The sequence below is a fragment of the Equus caballus genome, chromosome 1 (assembly GCF_041296265.1).
Source record: "Equus caballus isolate H_3958 breed thoroughbred chromosome 1, TB-T2T, whole genome shotgun sequence".
NCBI lineage: Eukaryota > Metazoa > Chordata > Mammalia > Perissodactyla > Equidae > Equus > Equus caballus.
The window spans coordinates 144,250,460-144,270,411 of NC_091684.1; the positions used below are offsets into that span (position 1 = coordinate 144,250,460).

Here is a 19,952-nt window from a genome sequence, read left to right on the forward strand (position 1 = left end):
CTCAGAAATAGGGAATTTTTTAAACCAAAAAATGTTGCCATGAATTGGGTACATTCCATTCTCGTGATTTCCTTCCTTTACGTTTTCAGTTCATTCAGTAAATATTAATTCATGAGTCTATATTGTATGGCAAGCACTATGCTGGACATAAGAGATGCAATAAATGGTAAACAATTTTGTATTAGGTTCCTTTTGCCTCTATAACAAATTACCACAAGCATGAGACTTACAACAACACAAATTTATTCTCTTAAAATTCTGGAGGTTAGAAGTCCAAAATCAGTTTCACTGGGTTAAAATCAGGGTGTTAGCAGGGCCAGTCCTTCTAGAAGCTCTAGGGGAAATCTGCACCTTCCAGCTTTAGAGCCACCTGTATTCCCTGCCATATGGCCCCTTTCTCCATCTTCAAAGCCAGCAACATAGCATCTTCCAGCCTGTTTCTGTCTCTGTGCTTCCATAGTTACTCTGCCTCTGTGTCTCTGACTCTCTTGTCCACCTCTTATAAGGACCCTTGTGATTACACTGAGCCTACCTGAATAATCCAGAATAATCTCCCCATTTAAAATCCTTAACTTAATCACATCTGCAAAGTCCCTTTTGTCATCTAAAATAATATAGTAACAGATTCCAAGGATTAGGATTGGACATTTTGGGGAGAGGTGGGGCCATTTTTCAGCCTACTGCAACAAAATACTAGACTCTAATTGCACAGCAAGGCAAAAATGGGGTAGGTTTTTTGTTGGTTTGCTTGCTTGTTTGTTTTTTATGCTTTATTCCAGCCATATAGTTTCAGTGGAAATAAATTTGTAAAATAAAATATGGAGAAAATATGTCTGTTAATTTCAAATTGTGTCAACGTTAAGAATAAGTCTTTCTCTGATAAAACTCTACTTTGCAAACAGAGCATTAACTATACCATCAAACATTTTAGGGTATAAATCTAAACTGTCACCTTAACCATATTTCAGTATGAAAAGATGGGAATCTTTATTTGCAAAGGGAAGAAATAAGACTTCTCTGCCCTTAGCCTGTGAGAAACTTCGGTCAACAAGCCTTTATTCAGTAGCTTCTTTGATTAAAATGACAGACATTCTAAATCCCAACTATGCAAAGAGGCAGCTTTCATGGGAGAGGAAGTGTTGGGTACAGAGGTTGGGGATCTCCTGGTAGAGTCAATGCTCTTGTTGAGGTTTTAATTTTCCCTAAAGTTCTCTGTAGTTTTGAAAATTCGAGTGTGAAAATTAGTGCCCTAAGGTATCTCAAACATAAATTATAACATTAGGCAAATAAGAGAATCAACTTGGAGAGGGAGGAATCTGGCCACAGAGAACAAGAAATATAATATCAGAGGCAAAAAATGAGACAGGTTGGCTGAAACAGGGCCTGAGAGGCAGACACAGTCAGACTGTGTCCAGAACGCCACCCAAAGAGGACAGCGTCCTGAAAAGTCCAGAGGCCTCAGGCGCATCATCATGGGGTCGACATCTGCCTGTACCACCACGTAAGAGTAATGTAGCTGTGGGCAGACTATTTAACCTTTCTGAGCATCATCGGTAAAATGGGGATGATGGTACCTGGCTGAATAAATAAGATCATCTGGATACAAGCACCTACGTTTTCAGTGCCTGGCTGATCAATGTGCAGCCAATTGCGACGATCATTTTGTAGTGAGAGTGAGGGCGGCAGCCCCAGTCTTAGCATTCCCTTTCTTCCCTGTTGCACCATGTCCTTCATCTTTTGTGGCCCTCCTCCCATTTAAGGCTGTGCTTGATATTCACCTTGGCCAAACAGAAGATACTATTTTTTTAAGGTACACTTATGATTTGCTTCACGTCCTGGGCTTGTTCTAATGCACATGGATGTGCACACGCACACATACACACTCTCCCAGAGGATGACCCTGTATCTGTGACTCATACATGGCAGCCAATTTCCAAGCAAACTTAAGCACTATAACATGGGTTCGGGCTTTGCCCGATCAGTTGGGATTTATCTGCAGGCTCATAGGTCATTCCCTGTAGCAAGCTAAAAAATTCACTTTCAAAGTGGTTCATAACCTGTAGAAATGAAAGCCCATAGCATAACATCTCAGGTAAAAAATCCAATGTCACTCAGATCAGGCTTACTGGCTGAAGTCTGGTGATTATGAAGTGAACTCTGTTGTTGGAAACCTGTATGAGCATCAAAGTCTGTCATCACTTTTATTGGCGGGTGCCATGGGCTTAGACGGCAAGAGGGCAGGAAGGGAGAATACTGCCGAGCTAGTCAGAGAAACAATGGAGAGAAGCAGAGCGACAGCAGCATAGAGAACTTTGATTTTTCTAAAAGTGGAATTATTTGTGTAATGGGAAGCAATTAAAACTTATGGCCATGTGGTTTGTGTTAAATGTTAAGTGTTTCAAAACGGTTAAGTGTGTTCTTGCACTCAGTGGAAATTTGATTCTCTACCAACCAATTGAGTGGAGGGGGAAAAACACAGGAGGGACTAGTTTTCTAGAAGGAAAATGAAAATGAGAAAAAAATAATGTCATTTTACATTGCATTTTACATTCCATTGGGGATTTTGAGAAGATTTCTCTTGGCTTTTTTGGAATGACACACATGCAAATGGTAGAATCATCGAATTTTGAGATGAGCATGGAAATTTGCAGTAGCCGTCTATCCCCAGCATCTCTCACCAGCCTCCAGCTGCTGCCCAAAGTCTGCAGTAGAGGGTCCCTACTTTTTCTTTTCAAGGCAGCCCATTCTATTTTTGAGCCAATCTGGCTTTTTTAGAAAGTTTTTCTGTCTACTACGTTGAAGATCTCTCCCTTACTGTTGCTACCTATTCGGCCTAGTTATACCTTTCTTATACTACTACTGAATTGTTTTTAATAATTTTACAACTGGATAAACTGGAGCTAAGATGGGTTAAGTCACTGGTGCATTATTTCATAGCTACAAGGATTTAAATCCAGAACTGCCCCACTGCAAATCTCCCATTCTTTCCATATGTCACCCATCCTGTCACTCTAGGGAAGAGGAAGGCAGCCTGCTATCTAGCATGGGGGACAAGTCGTAAAGACCTAACAAGAACTGAGCTCAGAGGAGGGAGGGAAGAGTTGGTGAGTGGAGTGATGGAGCGGGATAAAGGCACACCCCTCTCTGATCAGGGCTACACTTTCTTAAGCCGGGCTGACTGTGGTTTTCTCCATGTAACTCACATCCAGCTATTGACAGCTTTCTACCTGGTGACATGCTTAATGGCCCATGACATTCTAGCCCTCAGGGCTCAAGCCTGATAGTTATGGTTCACCACATAAACCTAAAGTGGATTGTAAATTTCTCTCTCTTAGATTTAGGTGACTAAAACGGCTGTTCAAAACTCTGGGCAGGATAGTCAACTTGATGGACATGTACCAACTTTAAAAAAGATTAGAATGGGAGTGGGGTGCAGAAAGTTGCGGCTCCCAGAAACCTCCTGGAGTGGAAGCCTTCTCATGTACTTGAGGTATTGATGCTATGGGGAAGGGTGTGGGGGTGGTGGTGCACATTGATTTTGTACCATAGAATAGTTGCATATTTTGTGTAGCCAAAATCTATTATACCGTAATGAAAAAGGGAAAGTTGTTCAGCATAGGTAAGAAGCTTTTTCTAAGCTCCAGGGTAAGCCAAATGGATATTTATATAGCTAGACATGGATGTGGCGGGAGATGTCTAAATACGAATACTCTGCTTGCTGAAGTTTGGAGAAACCTTCTCTGGAGGCAAGCAACAGGTGATGTTTATGTGAGTTTAGGTGTGTTTGTCCTTCAGACTTGGAGACAGCAGCTTTCTCGTCTCCTGCTTCTCTGATGTGAGTTTGCACACAAATCTCACCAGCAAGTTCCAGCATGCAGATTTTAAGAGGAAACCTCTGTATATTTCCATGAAAAGATGGTGACATTGTAACAACAACCAAAGAGATAACATTTCCCTCTGCCTCATGCCTACTCCCCAATCAAAACTCTTTAGTATTTTTCTCCAAAAGCTTCTCTCTCTTCCTACGGATAATAGTATGGGTGGTTAGGAAGGATGTAGTTAGAAGTCGGTCTGGCATATTGAAAAGAGCTCAGGCATGAGAGGCAGAAAGATGAGGTTTGAATCAGCTTGTCTACGTTTTTGTTGTGTAACTTTCGACTTGTTATTTAATCTCTGAGCCTCAATGATCTAATCTGTCAAATGAGGATAAAAATACCAACCAAAACATTGTTATGAGCGTGAATGACACTAAGAATTGAAAAGTGATAGATTTGTAAAACAAGAATATTGTTTGCAAGGGGTTGGTATCGTTCATTCTTTATTCTGGAAGATAATTTGCTTGAAAATTCAACTATGTACTAAATCTTCCTCTCTAGGGACTAGCATAAAATTACAAGTTCCTTCTTAGTGGAAATCTTCACTAGGGCTCCACGAATAAACTCTCTCGACTCCTGGTTTCATCCCTCAGGAAGAGGCATTCTCCTCGCAGGCAGGCGTGTTCACACCATGAGAAAGCTTTCGCACCGTCTCTCTCTGGAATTTCTCTCTCCAGTTTTTGAGACAGCCTCGCTTCAAGGACAGAGCGGTGGTTTGGAAACAAATTCAGACCTGAGTGCCTCCCCTCCTCCATGCTGGGGGTGGCATTTCCAGGCTTCCTCTTCTGCAGATACTTTGTGAGTAACCTGAAGTTGGAATGCCCTCCTGAGGTCGATCTATAAAAGCCAGCAACATAAATAGGAACTAAGGCTGAAGTAAGCATAAATGTTCTCGAACAACTTCAAGAGAGAAAGGCTTGTTTGATCCTCTCTAAACTTCCTGAAACCGAGCGGAATATTTGTTTGTTTTGTGGTAGCTCAACTTTTTCTTCAGGCCTTGTAGTGCATTGCTGTTGGTTTCTCTGTTTAAAAGGAAAGTGCTTTTTCTCAGTAATGACGCTCGCATTCTCAGCTCAGTGATACCCACTTCTAAAGGCCATTTCATCACAAAGATAAAGCTCTGCTAACTCTTAAGACCCAACAGATAAAGGATGTGGCCAGTTACCATGACTTGTGCTACCTCCTGGAGGGTGTCATTGGTGCGCATACCTACAAGTGCGTGAACAGATAGTTTCTAGATTTATTTTCGCATTGAAGATTTGATCCCACGAGGGGAAAATGTCAACGTAAATGACTATGCAAAAATGACAAAATAGCATTTTGACCTTTCAGTTGCAGAGAAACAAAGGCCTAGTGAAGGTGAGTTTGCTCTTCTCTTGCTTTTTGAGGAGCCTATTGGTAATTGGCACTATGGTTTATTGTTTTAATATTTGTGGAACTTCAGTGTCCACCAAGCTCTGCAGATGTCCAGTCCAAATTAGATAGACGGACCAGGAACAATACAGGGAGAAAACCCCCCAGGGGCAAAGCAGAGGGATCCTTTGCAGAAGAGAGCGATGGAAGTGAGTGCTTCCTTTTGGCCTCCTTTCTGGTAGATGTGTATCGACACCATAAAACCAGTATGTGTTGTCGGGCTCATTGACAACACCTAAGACAGAATGTTCTGAAGTTAGAAGAGCTAAGAAGGGGCAGATCAAGGCTGAGGTGCTTGGCAGAGTTTTCAGATACATGTAGAGTGTTTTTTCTATACCTTATCTCCAAAACGCTCGTGTCCCTAGGTTTCTGTGTCTCAGGGCCCCTTAAGAATAGCACTTAAGGCTGTGACAGCAATGCTCAGATCTCCTCTCTGCAGCCTGTGAACAGAGGGGATATTTGCCAGGTGTCAGATGCAAGAATCGTATATGCCATGGATTTTTTTTTTTCCTGGAAGCAACTGGAAACCAACTTAGTGACACTTAAGTCCTTCACCTGCTGCATCACTGTAGCCAATGGGTGTGAGCCAGAGCAGTACCAAGTAGGGCCCTCATAGGAACAGCCACAAGAGTTACAGGCTCTGGCTGGGAGTGGAATGATATTCTATGTTCAGAGTCATGGCAACTTGAACTTGGCAGCCAGATCTGCTTCTGAGATTACGAGTGCCTCATGGCCAAGTGCACCTGTGTCGAGAGTTGACCGTGGAGTGGGCTGGAGATTGAAAAACCTCTTTTGTAGCTAACGATTCATTTGAACTCCATTAACAGCTGGATGATTAAGTAGCAGTTTAAGTGCTACAGTTACCTGGCACGGCTCTCCATCCTCCATATATTCAATAAAAGATACATAGAGTATCACCAGAAGCTTCCTTCCCTCCCCAAAAGAGAGGGGATGCTTAGAATTAAAAGAATGTTTCCATCATCAAAGCATGTAAAATTAAACCGGTGTGAAACTGAGAACCCTCCATGAGGTCTAATAATAAGTTCTCATTGCAAAAGGCTGTTTTCCAGCAGATTAAGGACTAGATTTTGTGATAGACATGTTTCAACATATGTGCACTTCTCAGAACACGCTCCATTTACTTTCATGAGTTATGATTAGCTGGTTTCTGTGTTTAACCCGTAGCATTTTTCTATAATAGTGCCTCTATAGAAAATTTTACTCTAGGCGTGTGGGTGACCAATTATAATGCTTTGGTTTGCTTTGAAAGAGAAATCTGTTCAACATTTCTAATAGCCACATTTTCCTAAGAAAATGATCTATGGGCACCCAAAGTTAAAGTTCCAAAAATTATTTTCAAATTTTCTTCAAATGATTTTTAAATGAAATTGAGAAATGGTATTGACAATGCATCCAATATTGATGTAATTAGGATATATATCATACTCTGCTAATACCAACCTTCTTTAATATGTTTGTATATATGTAAAGTAGCATGTAGTTTACTGCATATCAAATTTCCCATTTATCCCCACCTTCCTCACGGCTGTATTTGGAAGGCATCTTCATACTTTTGTTGTTGTTAGTGCTATGGAGTCAATTCTGACTCCTAGCAACCCCGTGTACAGCAGAGCAGAACCCTGCCCGGTCATTTTTGTGCCATCCTCTCACCTCCCAGTGCTATAGCAGACAATGCTCCGCTGCTATTCATGAAGTTTTCATGGCCAATTTTTTCAGAAGTGGGTGGCAAGGTCCTTCTTAGTCTGTCTTAGTCTGGAAGCTCCGCTGAAACCTGTCGATCATGGGTGAGCCTGCTGGTATTTGAAATACCAGAGGCATAGCTTTCAGCATCACAGCAACACGCAGCTGCCACAGTATGAAACAAACGACCAACAGACGGGTGTTGTGGGTCCCTGACCGGGAAAGGAATCCAGGCCACAGCCGTGAGAGACTCAGATCTTAACTCCTAGACCATCAGGGCTGGCTACCTTCATACTTACTTGAATACAGATGAGACACTATCACGCTTTCAAAAGCGTCTTCTCGCCCTCTCTCCCGCTCCTCCCTCAGTCGGCCTCATGTGAAGTGAGCCAATCGAAGTCAGCATAACTTCTTCCCCTTTGCCCTGTGTTCTCCCTCCTCCTTATATAAGCCTTGGTGGCCTCACACCTTCCCACAGCCACTGCCACAGCTGGCTGGGCAACCTGCAATAGCTGTCTCACTCCCTCACCTGGTCCCTGCGGCTGACCCAGCTGCCTCTGGGGTGTGATGCCAGGGATTCTGAAGACAGCTGTGGCAGGAGGAGGGTAGAGAGGCACCTTCCAGCCGGTATTCCTCCGTCAACAACGAACTCGGCACACGGCGTTTGGTGTCTAAGGCATTAGACTCTTCTCTTTCTGAACAGTTTTGGTCCTTGAATATCCCTAGTGCAGGGACAACCTCTGTGATTAAAAAGCGAAAAATGTAATAGCAATAATAAGGCTTTTCAAGGCAGAAACTCAACCCACTATTTTGGTTTGTTTTGCTGTCTCTCTCTTACCTTTTCACTCTTGCCTCAGGACCAGTTGTTGTTTTGCTTAATTCATTCAGCCAACATTTGGCAAGGAAGCTGCAGGCTCTGGCAGTGATGGAAACGCTGAATCTGCTGACGTCTCCAAGTGCTTAGAAGAGAGGTGGGCATCTGCGAAGCCAGGCAGAGTTGGGGCGTCACCTGTACAAGGTTTCACAAGTCCCTGTGTTTTCTGACTCAGGGGACCAAGCCCTATCGGTTTGCTCATAAACTTTTGTGTGCCATTTGCAAACCTTGTTTTTGAATGTGGTTTGAGATAAAAGTTTAAGGCATCACAGCACATCAGAGTATAAAGGAATCAGAGAGGAGGCCCTTGTAGTCAAGGACACTGGGGCCTAGATTTAGCAAGCTGTAAGCTGTACACATAAAGTTAACAGCAAGGGCCACAGTGCACACTGGAATAAAAGAAATAAGGACGTGGTCCATTTCCCAATCAATGCCTAGGGAGCCACTTAGAGTGAGAATAGTAGTTTTGTTTTTTGCTAGACTCTTCTTCCAGGTCATAAACACTTCCTACCAGAGCTTACTGAGCCCAAAAATAAATATGGGGAGAAAATCCTTTGCATGTATGAAGTACTTTATATTTTCTACCTCCTTCTCAATCCTTAATTAAGCTTTTCAGCCACCCTGTGAAGCCGGTCATTACCACTGGGTGAGGAAACAGAGTCCCACAGGAGCTATGTCACTTGCCCAAGCGTACGAGCCAGACAGGCCTGGCAGGGTGAGGCTTCCCAGTTTCTGATGCCCACGCCCCGTGTGCAATCCAGCCTCGTCACCCTGGGTCTTGGCGTGGGGAACCAATAAACAAACAAATGACTGTGGCATTACTTTAACTTCTGGGAGCAATGGGTTCTTATTCAAAATAAGAACAAGGAGCAAGACAAATAGCATCTAATTGCAAAGCTGTTGGGGAAGAGTGGTGTCACCATTTGGGGGCCTGGAGTTCTGCTCTTTCTGAAGCGATATGTCCACTTCGAAGTTTCCCTTTATTACTCATATGCCCACGTTTTATTGAGCAAAGGTAGCATGTGCCTTGCTGGGCAGTACGGATTCAAAAGTCCTACCACGAGTTCTATTTTGTTGTCTTCAGGCTCAATACCGTGTGATATGGTGTCATATGGGCTGTAATAGAGCCATATGTGGGAAGAGATGGAAATTCAGAAGAGGAAAATTACCTTCTCTGGGGTCAGGGAAGGCTCCATAGATAAAGTGACATTTAAATAGAACCTAAAAAGATGAGTAGGAGTTTGCTAGCTGGAAACAAGGCAAAAGAGCATTTGGGCAACTGTGGTAGAGGTTTGATCAATTATGCCTTCGGAATCCACCCCCGTATTCAAATCGTGTTCCCTATAACCTACAGTGTAAAACTGAAGCAATAAGCTCAGCTCTCAACTCCGATGTCACGTTGGCTCCCTTTGTCCTTTGAGAGGTCTCCCAGCACATTCTTCCCACGCCACACGGAAGGCCAAGGATTTCTGAGAGTTTCGAGATTTGAGAGGATGGGGGGAGGGGCACCCAGGGCTGCGTTTTCACTCACCTCTGGTGCTGAATTTCTGCTTTTCACTGATTCATTTCTGTTTATCCAATGTTTTTATATAGCAGGTGTATGTATGTATACGTGTGTGTGTATAGATATACAAATATATATCATACATACATATATATTTGTGCGTGCAATCTGCCCCTTACTTGAGTAAAAAAATAGACTTCACTGAACATATTACTGGGGTGGGGGACAAGGACGGATAGCAAACAATGGCTTCCTTCCACGGAAATACAAACCACTTCAAATGGGTCCTTAGAGCCTTGTTGTTGGTGCCCTCAGCAGCTGAGCCACCACAGAGTTTTTTCACTTTAGCCTCTTGACCACTTGTCCTTTTGTCTTCCTCCTCTGTCCTTTTTCCCACTCCTGTCTCTCATCTCTCCCTCTCACCCTGAGATTCCTACTTATTTTTCTCCTTCACCTTTCTCCTCCTTCACACCACAATCCTGCTCACCTCCATTAAATTGTCCCTTGGTTCTTATTGCCTACATCTTCAAGATCCTAGCTTATCATGGAATTTTCCCAAGCAAAGACAGTTCCTTTCCTAAGAGAAGTTTTTTATTTGTTTTTTGGTTTTTTATTTTGAGGAAGATTGGCCCTGAGCTAACATCTGCCACCAATCCTCCTCTTTTTGCTGAGGAAGATTGGCCCTGAGCTAACATCCGTGCCCATCTTCCTCTATTTTATATGTGGGATGCCTGCCACAGCATGGCTTGACAAGCAGTGGGTAGGTCCGCAGCAGAGATCACACCTGGCAAACCCCAGGCCACTGGAGCAGAGCATGTAAACTTAACTGCTACACCCCCTGGCCAGCCCCTCCTAGAAGAAGTTTTGGTATTATAGTGGTTTTAATTTCCATTGGCCTGTCTGTGACTCACCATATCTTTGCACGTAGCATAGTCCCTGGCAATAAGTGGGCAATCAATATTATTTGTTCTATGAATTGATGAATCAATTAAATAGTGCTTTGAAAAGGTCTGTCTCATCCTGGTGTGTGACTATACCGAAATTCTGACCCTGAATGCTGGCTGAACAGAGGCTTAGCCACCTTAATAAGGCAGGCCCAGTGACAGCCCTCTGCATGGCGATGCCTACCAGTCACTGAAGCCAGGCTGCCTAGATGCTCCAAAGGCCATGTTCTTTAAACCAAGTGGCTATTTAGCCAGGCCTTCACGAAGGCCAGGGATGGAAGGAGACACACCAGCGGCAGCACAGGATTCACCTTTTGGGAAAGAGGCAGAACGAAGCACAGGAATGAGAAGGGCACAATCATAACATTTCGTTTCTTCTTAAAAGAGCTCAAGTAGCAATTGTGAAATCTTGGGAATCAGAATGTGCATTTATCAAGTCTCTTTATATGTTTCAAATATTTTGTCGTTTAAAAAAGTTTCCATAATTATAAAAAAAAACTAAAGAAAGAAAAAGAAAATCCCATATCGAAGATGCCAACTGAAAGTTGCCTCTACTAATGAAGAGACATTTCAAAATAAGATGCTTTTCCAAGAAGAGAAGTATCTGGGGCCCTCGGTCCCCCAAAACAGGAGATGGCTTCCAACGGATGTTGCCAGCATGAGGCAAAACCTTTGAGTTTCACGTTAAGTCTTGGCTGCTGGAGGTCTTTCTTGATTTCTGCTGGCACGTGATTAAATTGTTAAAGGGCTGTGGTAAAGACGCACACACCTGTCCGCAGAAGCACTCACTGGGGATCCCCAGTTCTTATAAAAGCCTGGTGAACTAGTCCTCTCTTCCCCTCCCTCACCGTCCCTGTACGAGGAATGCAAGGAAGGACCTTAAGGAATTTTCTCAAACTAGTCCCGTTCCCAAGTCCTTTTCAGAGCAACATGGAAATAGTATAAAAAATATATATATATCCCAGTGGCTTCCCGTGCTATTCTAGCAACTTCCTGGGAAGGTGAGAGAAAAGCACAGACATTCCAGCAGCCACTTTGGTTACTAATAAGTCTCAGAGGAGCCCCAGTCACGAGGTTCTGTCCAAGTCGCCACACACTGTCCCGAACCTTCCTTCTCCGTTTATTTATTTATTTTTTCCCATTCTAGAGCAGCCAGCAAATGATTTCACACCTTTTTGTTTAGCTGCTAAAAGCAACACAATAACTCCCCTCAGGGCCGCCTCTGTGGGTTCCAAAAATAAAATGGGCTCATTTTCATGCTAAGCATGTAAAGGCTCCTAGGGATTCTAATGAAAAGCAAAGGAAAGAAAGAAGGAGAAAAGAGGGGTCAGGCTGGGGAGTGTCAGCTGCTGCCGAGACTTACCAGCCACCCCTGCCAGAAGGGAGAGGTGAAAAGAACAGACAGTGCTTAGGCTGCAAATTAAAAGGTGATCTCCTTCGACCCTTAAGCCCTCCAGCCTTATCTTCTATCCCTAAACCCAGGGTTATTCTTGGAACACGAACCATTGTTCACCCAGAAGAGTCGTGGCCGGCTTCAGCCTTCCAGACAAGAAATCTCCTGGGTAGGAAATAGCCAGGAACGCGCTTCCAGGTCAGAATATAAAACCATAGGTCTGTAAGATTCTAGGTTCACTTTTGAAATTCAAAGTTTTCTGGGCCTAAGTCGTGAGCAATCACAGACGCATCATGTCCCACACATTACATATTAGAAAGAAGGCTATGTGATGCAGATCACACAATATTAGGCCCTGCTAGCCAGCCTAGAATGCGTGAAAAGATTTCCTTGAGAGCTTGCCAGAAGGGTGCACGCTGCCCACCCACAAGAAGTGGGATGAATCCTTGTAGGACATTGCTGACCCGGGGTTTGCCTGCCTGAAATTTAAACAGCCAGTGAGGGCGCCTGCCCTTTATATTTCGGTCATGCCTCTACTTACGTCGGAGGCCAGACTGTTAAAGATTCCCTCCATTTACTGAGCCAAATTCTGCCCCCCAGTAGCTTCTACTCATTGGTTCTAGATTTGTGCCGGGGCATGTGCAGCACAGAATCTCTGCACTGGAAACCTTCAAATATTGGACAACTATCAGCCTTCACATCCCCTGCCCCTTTCACTTAGGCCTTCCTGTTTTCTTCTCCTAACACAGTTTCCAGTTCCTTCCCTAGGATGTGATCCAGTTTGCACAGTGTCGCTCTTACAGCACAGCCCCAGAAGAGGTCTGAGCTGCATGCAGAGAGCACAGTGGGATGAAGAACGCCCTGAGCTGAAGAACATGCCATTCGCGCAGGCTGAGCTCACCTGAGCCATTTCTTTTAAGCAGATGTATTAGGCCGTGGAATCATATTCCTTTTCAAGATCCGTGAAGAAAGGCTGTGCTAAGCCAACTGTAAATAGGATTGCTCAGAAAATCTCAGGCTACTTGGAGGAACACAATTTTTAAATAGTTTAAAAGGATCCCTTTACATACAAATACTCGACATGCAAATTATCAGTCCTTCTTACTTTTTTCATTAAAGCAGATACCCCAAGGGCCTCGACTTGGTAAACGTAAAATGAACTACTGTATGTTGAGTATTTGAACATTTTCTAACTGCATTTTTTAAAAATTATTCCAGGATTCAGGCTTTCTGTTCAAGGAATCATAGAATCTTTAGAAATGCAAAGGACACAGAAAGATTTTCAAATCCAGTCACAAACTTTCAGGAAGATATTATTGCCCCATTTTACATCTTCTTTCAGAATTCATCCACCGAATGCTTTCTGAGTGCCTACCCTGCACCATGCATTGTTTTAGGTTATTCAGGGCTGAAAAATATAGTCCCCTTCTTTCATGGGGTTTACATTCCCATGGGGGAAACAGAAGCAAAATGTAAAATAATTTCATGTAGTGATAAGTACTATGAAGAAAATCAAATAGGGCTGTGGTAGAGATTAGGTCAAGGCAGACAAATCTTAGGAGGGAACATTTGACCTAACTGTTAAGAAGGTTTCAATCACGACGGAATATGGAAGAAACTTCTTCCAATCTATGAGAACAGCCAATGCAAAGGCCCTGGGGTAGAAATAAACTTGGTGTGTTCTGGGAAATGCAATTAGGCCAGTACAGTTGGAAAATATTAACAGCAGAAAGTAACAGCAGGTGAAGTCAAAGGGGAAAGAGGTAGATAGGGGGCAGATGGCATGGAGCCTCAGAGGCTGTGGTGAGGTGTTTGGATTTTATTCTAAGTGCAATAAGAAGGCATTGGAGAGTTCAGGTAGGGGAGTGGCATGATTTCATTTACATGTTTAAAATGTTCTTTCTGCCTGTGTATAGAGATGGATTGTACAAGGTTTAAAAACAGAAGGAGAGAAACTCATTAGGAAGCTATTGCAATGGCCTAGGCAAGAGATGACAGTGGCTTTTATTGGCATCATAGCAATGGAAACAGAGAGAAGTGGATAAATTCTGGATATGTTTCGGAGGTAGGACCAATAGGATTTGCTAAGAGAGAAAACACTGGAGTCCAAGGAAGCTTGAATGACTTGCCTAAAAGGGGAGGAACAAACAAAAACCGAGCACTAAGTAGTGCCCTCTAGTTTAATCCTAATATTAATCCTAATGCTGTGAGGGAGACAGTATTTTACCAACATTTTATATATGAGGATCCTGAGGCTCAAAGGGGTTAAGTAATTAACTCCAAATCAAGCATCAGGTCAGATTAAGCTGGGATTCAAACTCAGGACTTTTTTTTTTTTTTTTTTTTTGAGGAAGATAAGCCCTGAGCTAACTACTGCCCATCCTCCTCTTTTTTGTTGAGGAAGACTGGCCCTGAGCTAACATCCATGCCCATCTTCCTCCACTTTATATGTGGGACGCCTACCACAGCATGGCGTGCCAAGCGGTGCCATGTCCGCAACCGGGATCCTAACCGGTGAACCCCAGGCTGCCGAGAAGTGGAACGTGTGAACTTAACTGCTGCCCCACTGGTCCGGCCCCCAGGACTTTTTGATTCCATATCTTATGAGTCTCTTCCCACTGTGTCAAATTGTTTTCCAAATTAGTGGTACAGGAGGAGCCCTGAGCACAGACTCCGAGGGTAGGGCTCCTTCTACGTATCTTTTCTTCCAAGTTATTGATGCTTAACGATATTTTAAGCTAATACCATCATTTATTACATCTCCCCCGGTGTGTCATTATATTTAACCCAAACTACGACTCCTTTCACCTGTTTCCCTTCTGCCCCCTCCCTTCCTCCGCACAACACCTGAGTCGGGGTCAGCTCCTGTCTGTGCAGTTTAACTGTCAGAGACGTGAGCCCCCGTGCCTGCCTCCCATCCTGAGGAGCTGTAGCTGGAAATTGCTTGTGCAACCCGATGACAACGTTATCTATATTTAGCAGAAAAAGTGGTGGCAAGGACCTGTCCAGCTCAATTTTTTTTTACGATGTCAATGTCCAAAATCTCACAGACAATCTCCATCAAGGCACATTGCCCCTGACAGTATGTGGGTGGAAGGAAGCTTCCTCCATCTCACGGGTTATCCCCTGGAAGCCTCATTCCAAGAAATCACGTGGACATCCATTGTGGAGCAAAGGCTTTATATGCTGAGCTCTCCCCCCGCCCGGACCTGGAAAGCCGCTGGTGCTGTGGATGCTCCAATGGCTTTTAAGTGTTATTCCAAGACAGGAAAACAAGCATGAAACGTTTAAGGGGGAAAAAGACTATTGCCTAATTGGTTATGCGTTTAAGTGACATGTATGGCGCTTGGTTTTTATTTGTTTTCAATGTGGCATGGAAAAGAAATACAAAATGCTGCTTACGGTTTAAGAACAAAGATAAACTTGCTTGTAAGGGAGGAGGGGTGTTGAAAAAAATCACAGCAGGTATTCGCAAGTGCTTACAACGATGAAATCATTGCCGCAGACGCTGACTATCCCTTATACTTAAAGGGACTAATTCGAGCTGAGGCACAGTTTAACTTTTCTGGAGCCAGACTAAACCAGATATGGTATATCGTCCATGACTCTGACCCTCGTCACTGCTGGTCAGCCAGGGAGAATCATCTGCTAATAAAAAGCAGAACAATTAAGAAGAGCTAAGAAAAGAAGAAAGTAGAGACCATTAAAGAAAAATGGGAATTTTCAAGACAGTGTAATAGTGCCAACTGTATCACAAGAAGGGAATTTACAGGGGGAAAGAAATTGTATCCAGTGAGTACCTACTTATAGTCCTCTGCTTTTTAACATGCAAGATGTATCAATCCTGGGTTGTCAAGGAAAAAAAGCTGTTGTGAAAGAATTCCTATTAGCTTTAGAAATAGCCATGTTAAGAGGTAGTTTTTTCATACCTTCTTTCAGTCCCCAGCCTCATTTTGGGTTAAATCTTATTCTGAGGAAAAGCACTTGGGTTAGAAATGTCCTGTCTCATTTTCACAAAATTTCTTCTAATGAGATGAGTTTGAGTGTTGCTGTGTCTATTAAGGAAAAGAGATGAAGAAATAGAAAATCCACTTTTTGTACCATTGCATTTCTTGGGACTAAGGCTTCCAATACTGTATTCCAGAAGTTAACAGACCATTATTAAGGGACAAAAAACAAAAAGTTTTTATGCAATTTGGGGAAAAAATGAGAATACAATTAAATTTAAAAAAGAGGGGCCAGCTTGGTGGCGTAGTGGTTAAATTCACACGCTCCACTTGGGCGGCCCAGAGTTCGCAGTTTCGGATCCTGGGCACAGACTTGGCACTGGCGTCAAGCCACACTGTGGCAGCATCCCACATAAAAGAGAGGAAGATTGGCACAGATGTTAGTTCAGGGCCAATCTTTGTCACAAAAAAAGAAAAAAGTCACCTATAACCCCATCACCTTAAGATAGTCCTTGTTAACAAGACTTAAAAACAAAACAAAATTATTTGGCACATACCTTGTAGAACACTAACAGAACCATCATAATTCAGGCTTCCTCTCATTTTTCATTTTTGTGACAGTTTCTGGCAATTTTCTACGGATACACGGGTTGATGTTGTCACTGGTGCCCTAGAAGCCCAAGTGGAGATGACTACTCTCTGGAAATTTTCTTTTCTTGAGATGAACAAAAAGATACTAATTCTTCTTCTTTATGTTACTGTTCCTACGACTATCAAGAGACCAAGAAAGTCGTTTCTGATTTTCTGTGTCATAGCATGATCCCCACCCTTCATAGTCACAAAAAGAGCTAACACTGTATCACTTTCACCCAGGACCTAAAACTTTAAAGGCAGAGAGTCTCCTTCTCCAGCAATTTTAGACAGCCTTCTTTGTACGTCATCTTACTAGCTTTTCAGTTGGAAGAATCCAGCGAAGGAGTAAAAGAACTTCTAGGAAAAAAACAGAGGATTTGGGGTGGACAAATTACTGTTAAAAAGAATAGGCAAAGAGATCAGTAAAACAGAGAAAACCCAAAACATAATCTTGCACATGTAAGAATGGTCTTAAATATGTATATTCAGAATATATATGATGACTGTAAGGGCCAGCCTGGTGGCGTAGTGGTTAAGTTCGCAGGGTCTGCTTCAATGGCCTGGGGTTCACAGGTTCGGATCCTGGGCGCAGACCTATGCACCACTTATCAGGCCACCCTGTGGCAGCATCCCACATACAAAGCAGAAGGAGACTGGCACAGATTTTAGCTCAGGGCCACTCTTCCTCAAGGAAAAAGAGGAAAATTGGCAGTGGATGTTAGTTCAGGGCCAATCTTCCTCCCCAAACAACAACAACAATAACAACTGTGGGGAAAAGTAGTGGACAAGTGGTGCCATAATTGTTCGCTTATCAGGAAAAAATAAATTTTTTCTCATACCATATAACAAATTAAGTTCTAGATAGATTGAAGAATTATTATTTTTAAAATATTGATGAAATAACGAAAAGAATATATTTCTGCATACTTATCTGGTCTAGATGGGTTAAGATTTTCTATACTTTAAAGCAATGGAAGAAATCACAGAGTAAAGGTCAATAAATTGAAATATAGAGAAATATAAAATTTCTACATGTCAAAAATAATCACGAACAAAATCAGAGGACAGAAAGGAAACTAGTAAGAAGATGTGTTTTTTTCAAAAACTGAGGCACAAAGAAAGTTAATAGCCTTAATTTATAAATTGTTACTGTAAATCAATGAGAAAGTAGACAAAGGTCATCAACTAACGATTCATAAAAGAGACAATACAAATAGTAGCTACTTATACAGCAAATAATTTTCAGCCTCACCAATGAATACAAAGTTAAATAAGAGGGACTTAACAAGATAGAAAAGATTTTTAAATGACATTAATCAATGCAGTCAGAGTTTCAGGAAGATATTCATATACTGTGTTAATTAAATTGATGGAACCTTCCTGGTATACACCCTTTGATCTGGTAATTCTACTTCTAGCAGATTATCCTAAGGAAATAATTTGAAGTGCTAAGATTTATGCACGCACACACACAAGCAAAATTTTTATTATTTAAGTACACCCTAAATGTCCAATATTAAGAAACATTAATAAATTATAGTATAGTCACACTAGAGACAGTTATACTGCTATTAAAATAATATTTAAATAATTATTAATGACATGAGAAAATATTTTTGATTGATTTAACAAAAACATAACATGTGAAATTGTGTGTACAGAATGATCTGTTATGTGACGATAAAAATAGCATAAGAAAAATACTGGAACCATTCCTAGACGTTAACTTGGTTGCATTTGACTAATAAGATAAGAGTTGGTGATGTTTTTGTATTCTTTTAACTTTTTTCTAAATTCCAAGTTTTCTACCATGTATATGTATTATTTATAGAACCTTTTAAAAAGAAAGAAAAATTGAACTTGAAGGGGTTCAGACCATGCCACCCCAAAATATGCCACTCTGGCATAAGGATTATTTTGAGCTGAAGGCAATTGAGAAAAAGCAAACAAGGACAAACTCTGGCTTCCCTCTCTGCCAGGAAGGGCGGACAATTCTTAACCACTAGAGACAACTCTAGACTCTTATCAGCCCAGAGGCTGCACCAGAGGAATATACATAACAAACCTTGCTGAAACAATTCTTATCTTCCATTAGTTTCTCCCATATATTTACCTTCCCACAGTTTGCTGCCCTTGTCTTGTCACTTCTCCAGAAATTTATTCTTTGCTAAGAGGCCATAGATGCCCAGGTTCTAACCATTCCTTTGAGTTACCCGTCACTGAGTGTTCCATGTGATCCATACCACACGAGTTAATAAACTGGTTTGTTTTTTGCTCATTAATCTGTCTTTTGTCAGTCTAATGTGCAGGAGGGCCTCAGCAATGAACCTAAGATGGGTAGAGGAAAAAGAAAGTTTTTCCTCCCCTACAAACTACTATAATAATAAAAAAGAACCAACGGTAGGCATCCTTCTCCTTCAGCAATCTTAGATTGCGTTCTACTTGATAGTAGGGATAATTGGATACTTCCAAGCCCACAGAGGCACCACTAACTACCGTGAGTCAGTTTAGTCAAAGGGCAGATTGCTGGGTGATTTGGGGGGCGTAGATACTTTCCCTTCTTCTTCAAGGTTTAGTTTCTCTTTCTCTTTCTTCCTTTCTCCCACACTTGATCCATGTAAAAACACAGAGTACCAGCACCACATCCCTACCACTGTCCAAGAGTGGTGAGATAGGGTTATTTTCATCTGTCTTTCCAAGGCTGAGAGGATAGGCCTGAAAAGGAGAGGGACATGGATTTCCTGGCCAGTGAGAAGGAATGGTCTCTGTAAGGACCTGGGCAAGTTTCTCCATCCCTCCTCTTATACACCACTTCTGGATATGCACAGAGCACATTTCCTCAAGGAGTTCATTTGAGAAACAGACAGGGGGAATGCTTAACCTAAAAAATTATTTTGAGGCCAGCCCCGGTGGAAAATTCAGCACACTCCGCTTCGGTGGCCTGGGTTCAATTCCCAGGTGTGGACCTGCACCTCTCGTCTGTCAGTGGCCATGCTGTGGCGGTGGCTCACATACGAAAAGAGGAAGCTTGGCAGCAGATGTTAGCTCAGGGCGAATCTTCCTCAGCAAATACACATTTTGGTGTTTTAAACTGGTAATTCTTAGGGCAGTAAACCCCATGACCACTACCACTTCCACCACAACCACAGAGAGAGCCAGACCTGAAAATTTAGTCAGTCATACCCGGAGTGGACTTGGGCAGAGGATGGAAGATGAACAGGCTCAGGATATTTCTCCAGCCAAGTCCAAAGTGAAGTGCTTTTGTTTAGTGAAAATTAAAAGCAAAATGCAGAGTGTACTTGGTCCAACTCATTTACCCTAAAAATTTTAAGCATATTTCCGTTTCTAAGGAAACAGAGAGCCCCAGTCTCTGATCATTTCTGTGATGCCACATAGCATCCTTGAATGATAGCATCGCTATCCAAGAAGACTTCAATGCTTTTGGAAAGCCTGGTCAGGTGTTCTTTTCCCTTTAAATCTTTAGTGGCATTCTGATTGCAGAAAGCATACTTTAAGTCAATAGAGGCAAATGTAATTAAAATCTGAGTGCACAGACGTTGGATGTCTGGCAAGAGACACCTTGTTAGTGATTACAACTTCCCACAGTTTAATTATTATATTATTCATTGTGGCTATTTTTTCTTTATGCCCAGAACCCAAGAAAAGCC

The 19,952-nt window shown here is 42.4% G+C and overlaps 1 protein-coding gene and 1 long non-coding RNA gene across 2 annotated transcripts in view; one reads left to right on the top strand and one right to left on the bottom strand.

Annotated features, from left to right (window-relative positions):
- The window catches only part of RORA (RAR related orphan receptor A), a 687,966-nt gene that overhangs the window by 534,922 nt on the left and 133,092 nt on the right, over positions 1–19,952 (top strand). The gene's annotated exons all lie outside the window — the stretch shown is intronic.
- Positions 4,302–12,060, bottom strand: LOC106782166 (uncharacterized). Its single transcript, XR_002803621.2, has 5 exons — positions 10,496–12,060; positions 7,828–7,968; positions 7,519–7,729; positions 5,626–5,728; positions 4,302–4,712 (listed from the first exon to the last, which is right to left on the bottom strand). It is a non-coding gene; the product is annotated as an uncharacterized lncRNA (long non-coding RNA).